Consider the following 12,175-nt stretch of genomic DNA (forward strand, 5'->3'; position numbering starts at 1 on the left):
ATCTCAGACTCTATGCTTTGGTGAGAGTTGAATTCTTCCCCAGTTCCAGGGATGGATGATGACTCAAAGGCGGCCAGTCAAAACATAGCATTCCCTTGGCCAAAGAAGCTGATTCATAGATGGGCATGTGACCCAGTTAGACTTAGCCAATAAGATTCAAATAGACATTATTTGGGGCTATTGGATGAGTGGCCAGTTGAATTTCAACCTGAGAGCATGTGAGACTGGAGCAGCTGGGAGACACTCTGTGGGGCCTAAAAATAAAGCTGGCAGAGAGGAGAAATGGAGATGAAACAATTTGTCGTGATATTGCTTGAGTACCTGAATTAAGTTGTGTGAGCCAATAAGTGATCAATGGCTTAAGGCCGATCTGACTCACTTAGGAAAGCCCTGCATCGCTGCTTGCATAACTGGTGCTACCCCAGCACTATCTCCCACAGTAATTTTTACCTGAATGAAATATCGCTGTGTAACATGGGTATTCAGAGGTAGAGAAGAAAACACTGAGCACTTCTCACTTATATGTGCTCATTATATATGCCAAGAGCAAATTTATTGTTGCTGTAATGTGAAATATCTGTTCACATAAACACCAGATTAAGTGCTTGTTTATACAGAATACATCGATATTAGGGGATGTATAACACCATCATTTGATCAGAGAATTTTGGCAACAGGCCATTTCATTTTCCTTCTTAACATAACATTTCCATTAACTTTGTGAATGGTTTTGCAAACTTCTTGGCAGTAGTACAACTTGAACCTTTAGCATCCTGGACAGCACAATTTTTAGCTTACTCTGGAACATCTCAGTTTACCAGAGAGGTCATTGTGCTTTGTTTATGAACAGTATTCAAAGGCTTCAGTGGCTTCCTGCCACTATTTGACAGTTTCAGAACAGGCAAACACAGGGATCTAGAGATAAAATCTAATTTTTACATAATTATTGTTTCTTATTCCTATTCTTTTTCGTCTGCCCATCACACTCAACAGATTCTCTTGCCCCAGCAATACAGAGTCAGCTCTGATTTCACATGCACTGTGTGCATTTATAAATTTATTCTGCACTGCAGTAGTTAGATAACTTTGTTTTAACTGCTTTTATGCTTCAATGGACCGCTGACCCAGTTTTACAAATTGGGAAAATGAGGAAACACTTCGGTTACAACAAAAAATGCAAATTGCATAAATGTAAGTAATAATATGCAAGTGACAAAAAAATACATTAGCTCAGATCAAATCCAGCCTATCAACTGAATGTGAACTGAAAGAAACTTATCAATTTAGTCTTTATGGTGAATGCACAAACTTTAGGATTTGTGAAAATCAAAATTTACCTTACATTTCAAATTTATTAAATGTGTATGGAGACAATTGTTTCATTTTTCCTCTGAGACTCCTGAACTGTGTATGGATCCCTTTTGTAGACTCCAAGCATCAGCAGTAATCTGAGAACTGCACACAGCTAACACTTCTCAGAGGATACTTGTTGGAGGGTGACCAAGGAGGTGGTTGGGGACAGGAAAGCCTTGACAGTAGGAGAGAGAACTATTGGCATCAACAGTATGATTTACCAAAATAGCAGTCCACAGGTTGGGACTTTTAAGACCTACTTTCCCAGCAATTTTCACGTATACAATATAATATTATTAACTATGGTCACCATGTTGCACATAGATCCCCAGGATTTATTCAACTTATAACTGGCAGCCACTATTCTATTATCTGTTTCTATGACTTTGATGTTTTTAGATTTCACATAAAAGTGAGATCATACAGTATTAGTCTTTCACTGTCTGACTTGTTTTATGGATGTCTTCAAGGTCCATCCATATTGTAGCATATGTCAGGATTTCCTTCCTTTTTGTGGCTGAATAATGTTCCATTATGTATATATACCACCTTTTGTTTATCCTTCTATTGATGAAAATAGGGAAGCATAATATTCTTAAAAATTTAGTTATTATTAATCTATTCTTACATAGATTAATTTGAGGGAGAATTTTCATTTAGTTAAAAAAAGAAAGAAAAAATAAAACAACAAAACCTGCTTAGAGTTAGCCTTACTAACTTACTAAGTTAGCCTAACTAACACTAAGTATATTTTAGATGTGTGGTTTGAAAGTTGCTAAAAAGAAAGTTTTAAATTAACTTCACTATTTAAGAGCTGAATTTAGCCACCCTGACCATGCCCAATCCCATCTGATCTCAGAAGCTAAGCGGGGTCGGGCCTGGTTAGTACTTGGATGGGAGACCACCTAGGAAGACCAGGTGCTGTACCTGTAAAAAGAAAGAAAAAAAAAGATCTGAACTTAATGATTTTTCTGGGTTCAGGAAGCTCTTCTCTAATGAATTATATATATAAATAAATATTCAGGTATGTATAAATGTATCTATAATACAGAATCTTTATATTATAAGTCTCCTGCACTTTAAGTAAACTAGTTATATGAAAATCAAGGGTGACCCAACAGAGGTAATTAATCATTTAACAAAATGATTCATGATAAGATTTATTTTTAAAGCCTGTCCTGAATTTGTTCCAGTTTTAGTTATCCTTAAGAAAATCTGGTTTATGCAGTTTTCAGAAACATATCCAAAACATATCCAAAACATACCCACTGTATTAAGTGAGACACGACTGAGCTATTAAAGTGCTTTTCCCCACAGGATGGAAAAGAGAAATGGCTGTCAGGAAGCCTGGGAAAAGGCTGGAGACCTGCCCTCTCCACCTGGACACCCAGATGGAGCTGCCTCATGTGGTCCGACTCTCTGGAGCCAGGGACTTCTGCTGGGGACTCTGATCCAGGGTAAGAAAGAGACAGGGAGAGGCAACATTTAGAAAGGGCACCATTTGAGAAGGCTCAGTTCCACTGTCTCCCTGCTGAGTCTTTATGTTTGTTTTTAACTAAAATAGTCCAAGGTGATCATGGCATTTGCACGATGTAATGAAGTGGCAAAGAATGGCAACACCCGGTGTGAAGTGTTGCTTGTTTGGGTCAGTGTGGATTGGTATAGGCTGGGGGTTAAATTCCAAGCATGACTTAGTTTAGTAAAGGAGAGGAACTGGATTGTTGTCTTACTCACTACACACTGTTCTTCCTTTGCTCCTACAAGGAAATAATGGGGAAGTGGTAGTGATGTGCTATGTATTTAAAGAACATTTTAAAAAATCGAGACATAATTGACATACCATAAAATTAACCCTTTTAAAGTGTATAATTCAGTGGGTTTTAGTATATTCACAAGGTTGTGCAGACATCACTGCTAATTCTAGAACATTTTCACCACCCCCAAAAGAAACCCCATACCCGCTAGCAGCCGCTCCCCATTTCCCTTCAGCCTCCTCCCACCCAGCCCTAGGCAAGCACTCTGTCTCTCTAGATTTGCCTGTTTTGAACATTTCATGTAAATGTAATCATATCATATGCGGTCCTTTGTCTGGCTTCTTTCCCTTAGCATAATGTTTTCCAGGTTTATCCACATTATATATAGCATGTATCAGTACTTCATTCCTTTTTATTACTGAATAATATTTCATTATGTGACTGTACCACATTTCATTTGTGTATACATCAGTTGGTGGACATTTGGGTTGTTTCCACTTTATGGATATAATGAACCATACTGCTTATGAGCATATACATACAAGTTTTATGTACACATGTATTTTCATGTCTCTTGGGTGTATACCTAGGAGTGGAATTGCTGGGTCATATGGCGATTCTGTGTTTAATTTTTTGAGGAACTCACACTGCTTTCCAAAGCAGCCACACCATTTTACATTCCCACCAGCAGTGCACGAAGGGTCCGGTTTCTCTTTGTCCACAGTAACACTTGTTATCTCTCTTTTTTATTATAGCCATACTAGTGGGTCATGCTATGTATTTGATGAACTCTCTCAAACACTTGGCTAAATATATATTTGAAGCCAGTTGTTAAGAACAATCACTGGGGATGTAACAGGCTTGTAAATGTTTTCTAATAGTGCTTTTCTAAAGGATCGGAAGCCTGTTGAGGCTTTGCTAGGTGGGATCTGGCTCCAGAAAGAATATATATATATTTTAAATCCATTGGCTTAAATGAAACAGCTGGGTTAGGTCAAAATTGAGAATGAGTTTCATGAACTCAAAAATATTTCTAATTTTCCTGTTGCATAAGGCCTCGGATTAAAGCCTCATTGTGCATTAAGGCCTTTTTCTATGAAAGCAAGTACAGCACTTTGTTTCTAAAATGGAAATAATTACAGAGGTGATAAACGCTTTAGGTTTTTAAAATCCAGTAGTTGTTATTTTCATCATTACTGAGTCGGCATGTGTAGCAATATGGAAACTGTTTACAAACACATATTCCCCCAAGAGGCTCTGAAGCTAAAAAAAAAAAAAATACAGTTTATTAGTGGGTGCTCCTGTTTCTGGCTCCCATTTCAGTTAAGGGGTGGAGTCTTGTGAAGATCATACGCCCCATGTGAAATAAACATCCTCTTCAAAATGAACTTACTTTTCTATTTCTTTCAGTGCAAAAGGAAAGCAGGCATTGTCCACTAGATGTGCTGAACTTTCTCGTGTAGTCACATTCTTAAAAAAAAAAAACCTGAGTAGTTGCCAGATATTTCACTGTTTTCAAAGAGAAAGGCATGAGCTAATATTGTTATTTTGTTTAACATTTCTGACTAACGTTAAGGTTCAAAAACACTTAGATACAGGAGTTCAGGTGAGAACTTACATATGAGAATGAAAAATGGGACTGCTAAGGGGTGGTAATAAGGGTTGATATTTTATTTTGGAAAACTTCAAACATAAAAAATTAGAGAGATTGATATAATTCTCCCCTTGTACTCATCACTCAGCTAAAATAGTTGTCAACATCTTCTAATTCTCATTTCAAAATAATCCCTCCCCTGTTTTTTGTCTTTCGTGCCTGAGTATTTTAAGACAAATTCAAGATATCATGTCATTTCATCTATAGATAATGCAGGATGCATCCATAAGGGTTATTCTTTTCATAAACACCATGCCATTATGTCATATCATACTTTAAAAATAAACAATGTCCTTTAATATCATCTGACACTTCGTCTATATTCAGATTTCTCTTATGGTTGACGGACTTTGTTTTTAAAATTTTTTATTATGGAAAATTTTAGACATACACAACATAAAGAGAATAATAAAATGAACCCCATGTATCTATCGACCACTTTCAACAATTATCACCTCTCATTCATTGTTTCATCTACAATTCCACATGCCCCTCCCCCTATTATAATCTTATTTTTCTTTCGAACATATTTTCTTCTGTATTGTGGTAACGTTCATCTAACATAAAACTCACCATTTCTCCCATTTGAAAGTTTGTAATTAAGTGGCATTTAGTAATTCACGATCTTGTACAACCATCACAACTACTTAATTTCAGAACAGTTTCATCAGCCCAAAAAGAAACCCTGTACCACTTAAGCAGTCACTCCCCATTCCCCTTTCCCTCCAGTCCTAGTAAACACTAATTTGCTTTCAGTTTCTAGGGGTAAGCATATTCTGGATATTTCATATGTATATAATTTTGAAGCAAATCTGAAATACTATATAATTTCATCCATAAATACTTTACTATGTACTTTATAAGGATTTTTTTTCTTTAAATAAGATTATTATCACACCTGAAAAAATTAAACAATAATTAGTATCGCAGAATACCTAGCCAGTGTTCAAATTTCCATTTGTGTCATAAGTGCCATACATTTGTTTTAGTTTGTTTGTTTGAATGAGGATCCACATAAGAGCCACAGATTGTGATTAGATTAGATACATCTTAAATCTCTTTTCATGTAGAGGTTTCCGCTTCATCTTCTTTTCCCCATTTGCAATTTGTTCAAGAAATCAAATTGTCTTAGAGAGAATCCCACTGTCTGGCTTTGGCTGCTTACTTCGCCGTGGTGGTGCCTAACATATTCCTCTCTTCTGTGTTTCCTGACCATTAATATTTCTGTCTGGAGCTGTGCTGTCCAATATGGTGGCCACTGGCCAGGTATAGTTATTGAGTACTTGAGATGTGACTAGTGATAAACACTCTCTCTTTGACCAAATTTGAACCAGCTTCCTCCGAGTCCTCTTTCTGACTAGGTTCTGGCCTTTGGGCTTTGTCCTTGACCTGCTTAATTCAGTTTTAGCAAGATTCCTTCTGGGTCAGTTTAGTGAAAATCTCCCACACTTAATATCTGATCAAATTTCTCATCCCCATCTCCTTCTCAATATCTTATTACCCTGGTCTACTGTCAGCAAGAATCCTGTTGAGTCCATTGCAGAAGAATCCTCCTAGCCTTGAAGTGTCCTCTTAGTAATTTTCCATTTACTGATCCTCACTTTGCTTCTTGCCTATAAATCTCCATGTATTCTTATGGTATTTGGAGTTGAGCCCTATCTCTCTCCTCTACTGCAAAAACCCACTGTAGTAGTCCCCTTCTTGAATAAGGTCTGCATTGCCATCTTTAACAAGTGTCTGAATAATTATTTTCTTTAACACTAGTTGAACTTGAAAAGTATTGTAAGTGTAAAATACGTACCAGATTTCAAAGACTTAGTACAAAAAAGGAATGTATCTCTTTAATAATTTTAGATTAATTTTATGTTGACATGATATTTAAATGTATTGGGTTAAATAAATAAATTACTAAAATTATTTTCACACATTTCTCCCAAGTTGCTTTTAATGTGGCAACTAGAAGATTTAAAATAATCTAGTGGCTTGCATTATATTTCTATTGGACAGTCCTTATTTAGAAAGACTTGATGAAATTAAGGTGTTTTTTTGGGGGGGCAATGGTACTTCATAGGTAGAGTTGCACATGTCTAGCCAGAAGCACATAATATCTGACTGTTTTTGTGATGTTAACAACTATCGATTATCAATGTTTGGATTTATTTATTCATTAAGGTTTACAAAATGGTGATATTTTAATTCTGTCATTCTTTTTGTAATTCAACTTCATCTACTATTTGGTTTACCAGTGGTACAGCTTGATAGGAAAGGCAAGATCAATGTTTGATTATTTTCCTTTATCAATTCTCACAATTATCATTTGGCTCACAACCCATTGATCAGCTTTACAAATATTTAGCAGCACTTATTTTTATGTGCTTTTTAGAATGATTTACAAAGCTTACGTAGGAATTAAGATGCAGGTTTGTAAGCAAATTGAATACTATCTGCTCCCAAACTGAGCTAATAAATGGCTTGCAGTCTTCAAGAATGTCAAGGTCATGTAAGACAAAGACTAAGGGACTGCTCCAGATGAAAGGAGACTAAAGAGTAGTGGCAGCTAAATACAACGTGTGATCCTGCCTGGACTGGATTCTGGATGAGGAAAAAACCATTTTACCTTTTTTACTCTAAAGGACATTAGTGGGACAATTGGTGACAATTGAAAAAAGTTCGTAGACTAGATGACAGTTACCTTCCTGATTTTGATAATTGTACTGTGGTTATAAAGAAAATATCTTTGTAGGAAATGTACACTGAAGTATTCAGGGGTAAAGGGATATTATGCCTATAACTTATTCTCAAATAATTCAGAAAAAATATATAAAGAAAGAGAAAGAGAGGGGGAGAGAGGATGTAAAGCAAATGTAGAAACACTTGAGGAATCTGGGTAAAATGTGTACAGGAATTCTTTGTACTATCTTTGCAATTTTCTGTGAATTTGAAATTATTGCAAAAAAGTTAATAAACTAAAATAATGCCTGTGAACTTTAGAAATCTTGTCTATTCTCATTGCAAGTTTATATAAATTGGCATCAGTTTGAACTCAAAACCATATAAAAAGCACTGCAAATTTGAGAGGGGATCTGAAGAACAAAACAATAGTTAGGAACCAGTTCTGGGCAGGGTTGTATGGTGCTTTAAAATGTGTTTGTAAATCCTTTGATATTCCTTTCAAGACCTGGAGCTCAATTCCCCCTTCTCTTGAGTGTGAGTAGGACTTAGTGACCTGCTTCTAACAAATATGTCAGAACTGGTACGTCTCTCTTCTGAGACTAGGTGGTAAAAGACAGTGTGGTTGCAGAAGCACTCTGTTTTGGATCACTAGCTCTGGGGGAGGCCAGCTGCCGTCTCCTGAAGCTACTCAGACAGCCTTGTGGAGAGGCCCACATAAGGAGGAACTGAGGCCTCCCATCAAAAGCCATGTGAGTGCACCATCTTGAACATCTGATGCCTGGCTGGAACACCTAGAGAAGAGAATTAAAGAAACTAGTAAAAATGTAAAATAAGACATGAAGTTGAGAATAAAATCATGTCACAAAGTAGGTTTAAACTAGGAGAAGATTTCCTGGCAAAGGTAAACATAAGCCTCTTATGACAAGAAATCTTATGACAAGATACTTTGCCATTGCGTTTCTAGCACTTTCCAGGTAATTCTGATTCCTCCTTCGATTTAAATCAGTCATTTATTGACCACCCTTTGTTTAAGACACGCTCTTTGTACTCAAAATGCTACTTGGAAACATCCTTGGCTGCGAAAAAGGTTTTTTCATGCTCATTGTCCTTATTTGGTTCCTTTTGTTTGTTTCTGTGGTTCTATATTTGAGAAGCAATTTTATTATTTAAAATTTATCTTCAGAGAGAACTTACACACTTGGAAGGGGACAGCTATGTGCCTGAGAGTTACAGTTCACAGAACAGATATTGCTGTGGACATAAATCAGTTAACTGGAATTGTGATTTATGTACCTGTACTCTCCTATGGGTTGCTATACCTCCAAAGTAGTGATATATATATTTCCGCCCTTGCAAGGCTGAGACTCAGATCCTAGATGACCCAGTAGTCACATCAACTTGGTCAAAGTAGAAAAGGACAGGAAACAAAAATGAAGAATGAGGCCACAATCCATATTCACTATAAAAAGATGGTTTGCAGTGCTGGGAAAGCGGTCTTTGTTTATTGAGTATAAGACTGTATATTCTCTACTGAGATCGCTTAAATATTTGCAGATTGACTTGTGCTGCACATGCTTTCTCTATGAGATGTGAGACATATTACTCTCTGATGTAAAATCCTGGCTCAGGTTGAGTTCTCTGGGAGCAGAAACTGAAATGGGGATTCTTGTGTAAGTGCTGTGTTGAGGGAGAGCACTCAGGCAAAGGGGAGCCAGGGAAGCAGGATGGGGCAGGGGAAGGAAGTAAGTAAGGGTACCGTCTTGGCTGGAGACTTGCCCCAGCCTGATCACACGGGGCTCTCTGAACCATTTGTACCACAGAATTGGTCTCACCTTGAGGCAGGGGGCTGGCTTTTTGTACTTCATGTCAGTCAGCTATTGGCTGTGGGCTGCTCTGTGGGGGGTGTGTGAAGGTGTAACCTCCAGGAGGTGGCTCCAGGTTGGCTAAGGGGAAGTCTTTAAAGAAGGGAACAGCTGTGAGCCATTAGCAGACAACACTCACTGATGGGTGCATTGCCTGGTGACAGGATTCTTGGCAGTGAACCAACGTGTCTACAATAGGTCTGAAATTTTTAGATGGTAATTATGTCAGAATCTGGCTAGATGTTCCCCAAACCCATTTCTTCTTCCTGGGTACACAGCTTGACTACATTTTCCAAATGCCTTTGCAGTTCGGTACTGCCATATAACTCAGCTCTACCCAGTACAAAGCAGGGAGAAGTGATATGTGCCACCTTTGGCTCTGGCCCATGAAACCCCCTATGCAAGCAGTCTTTCAAACACTCTCTTTTTTCAGCTTTGATGAGCTCCCTGTTTGTTTTTATAACTGCCTGATGCAGAGCATCTAGTGGTAGACTTTGAGGTCCCAGGGGATGGAGGAGCTAATAGTGTCCTCGAATGAACAGAAAGAGAACCACCCGCCTCCACAGACCCTTGTTGGACTGCGACATGAGCAAGAAACAAATCATTATTATGTTAACCTACTGAGAATTTTCAGGCCATTTCAGTAGTTAGCCTACCCTGACTTGTTTAGCAAATCCTCCATTTTTCAGGAACATGAACAGCTTCTGAAAATTAGATTTCCAGAATTTTATCAATTTAGTCAATAATAATTCTTGCTCGAATCTGTGATGACTGAAGTGCTGAATAACTAAAGTAAGAATTTGTTTTTATTCCTTTATAACATAGAAAAAACTCTCACAGTACGTTTGAGTATTATGGGCGATTATAAAAAGCACCATGAAAATATACGGCTAGGATAATTATTATCCAAAATCCTGTTCAGGGAAACAAAGCAGGAAGCTGCCTTCCCAAGGTTAGACAGCTTGCTATTGTTAACGATTAGTGAGAACTCTTGGCTCCAGTTCGTCTGACATAACTGTTGGACTTGCCCAGTGCACAGAAAGCTTTTTAACATTTCTGCTCGGCCATTCCCGGGGCTACCACAGGGGCTTCATTCTATGGAGAGAGGTGAAGTGTCTGATAACTTACATAAGAGGCCAGCAGGGCTGCTGAGAGCAAGCTGTTGCTTCTCAATTTGTCAAGTGTATGCTTCAGAGGATGGAGTTGGTATAGGAAAGAAGAGGGCCCATTCCCGCCCTCCCCTCCCACCACACACGTGGGTACAGGATATAATTTCACCAACATTCAAAACCGGTTTTATGGGAGGCAGTCTCTTGTAAGATTCTATTGTTATTAGTGGTTTGTCGGGCAAATGGAGGTCCAAGTACTCCAACACCTCTCTTTCTCTTTGAATGTAGAACAAATTGGGTGAGATCCACATGGCCAACATCAACTTTGTTGTTGCCGGAATGGGATTGGACATTCGGATTGGGTTTGTGGCCACAATCAGGCTGCTTCTTAATCTCCCTGTCCCTTTCTTCCCCTCCTTAGAGAGCCTCTACAGAACAGGCCCTTACCTGGGAAGCAGCAAGGAAATTGCTGTCTTATACCCATCAAGTACTGCAAGGGGGAACACAGAGTAGCTCCAAACTAGGTGCTTTCCATGTGGAAACAGGGAAAGAGTGGCGTCCCCTCTGAGGGTGACAGAATTCAGGGGTGGTGATGGTGGGAAGAGAGGAAGAAGGAGAGACAGAGACAGACAGCGACAGACAGAGAGGGATAGAGAGACACTGTTGGAACTAGGAATTAGGAGTTTCTTCTCTCTTCCGTCCTTTCTTCCTTAGAGAAGAGTAAATGAGAGGAGCTGGGAGAAGCGCCAATGTTACTCCGTCAATATTCCCTCTTGGGGAGCAGAGAGGAAATTTTCTCATGAAAAAATGTGGCCAGGGGAATAGGACTCTCTCTCATACTGTTAAAGATCTACCTTTCTTCATTTGTAGCAAAAAGAAAAAAGGTTAAAATCAGCCAAACAAGTGATGATTTAGTGTCTACAGTAGTCCCCCCCTTATCCATGGGGATATGTTCCAAGACGCTCAGTGGATGCTTGAAACCTCAGATGGTACTGAACCCTATATACACAGTTTTTTTCCTATACATACACACCTGTGATAAAGCTTAATTTATAAATTAGGCACAGTAAGAGGTGAACGACAACAATAATAAAATAGAATAATAACAATATACTGTAATAAAAATGTGAATGGAGTCTCTCTCTAAAAATATCTTATTGTACTGTACATACCCTTGTGACGATGTGAGATCATATAATGCCTACGTGATGAGACGAAGTGAGGTGAATGACGCAGGCCTTGTGATGTTAGGCTACGTGAACACAATCACTGAGATACTGATAACCGAGAGAGTTACTGAGTGACTAATTGTGAGAAGTGTATACAGCCAGGAGACACTGGACAAAGGGATGACTCACTTCCCAGGGGGGATGGCACGAGATTTCATCACATTACTCAGAACACCGCACAATTTAAAACTTATCAATTGTCTATTTCTGGAATTTTCCAGTTAGTATTTTCAGACCATGGTTGACCATAGGTAACAAACCACAGAAAGCTAAACCCGGACAAGGAGGAAACTACTATACATTATTATCAATCCCTCGATAACTACTTTTTAAAGTTCACCAATCTCTGAGATACAATCTAAAGTATCTCCATATCTCCATGAAAATTTTGAAGCTCGGAGAAGCCAAATAGAATTCTTCATCCTGTCCTCTCCCAGGTGACACATAAATGGGCTATAGGTGTAAGAAAATATTAGGTCTTCATACTTAGAACAGGAGTCAGCAAATTTTTTCTATAAAGGGCCAGAGAGTAAATATTTTA

This window comes from Pteropus vampyrus, unplaced genomic scaffold (assembly GCF_000151845.1).
Source record: "Pteropus vampyrus isolate Shadow unplaced genomic scaffold, Pvam_2.0 Scaffold81, whole genome shotgun sequence".
Classification (NCBI taxonomy): Eukaryota; Metazoa; Chordata; class Mammalia; order Chiroptera; family Pteropodidae; genus Pteropus; species Pteropus vampyrus.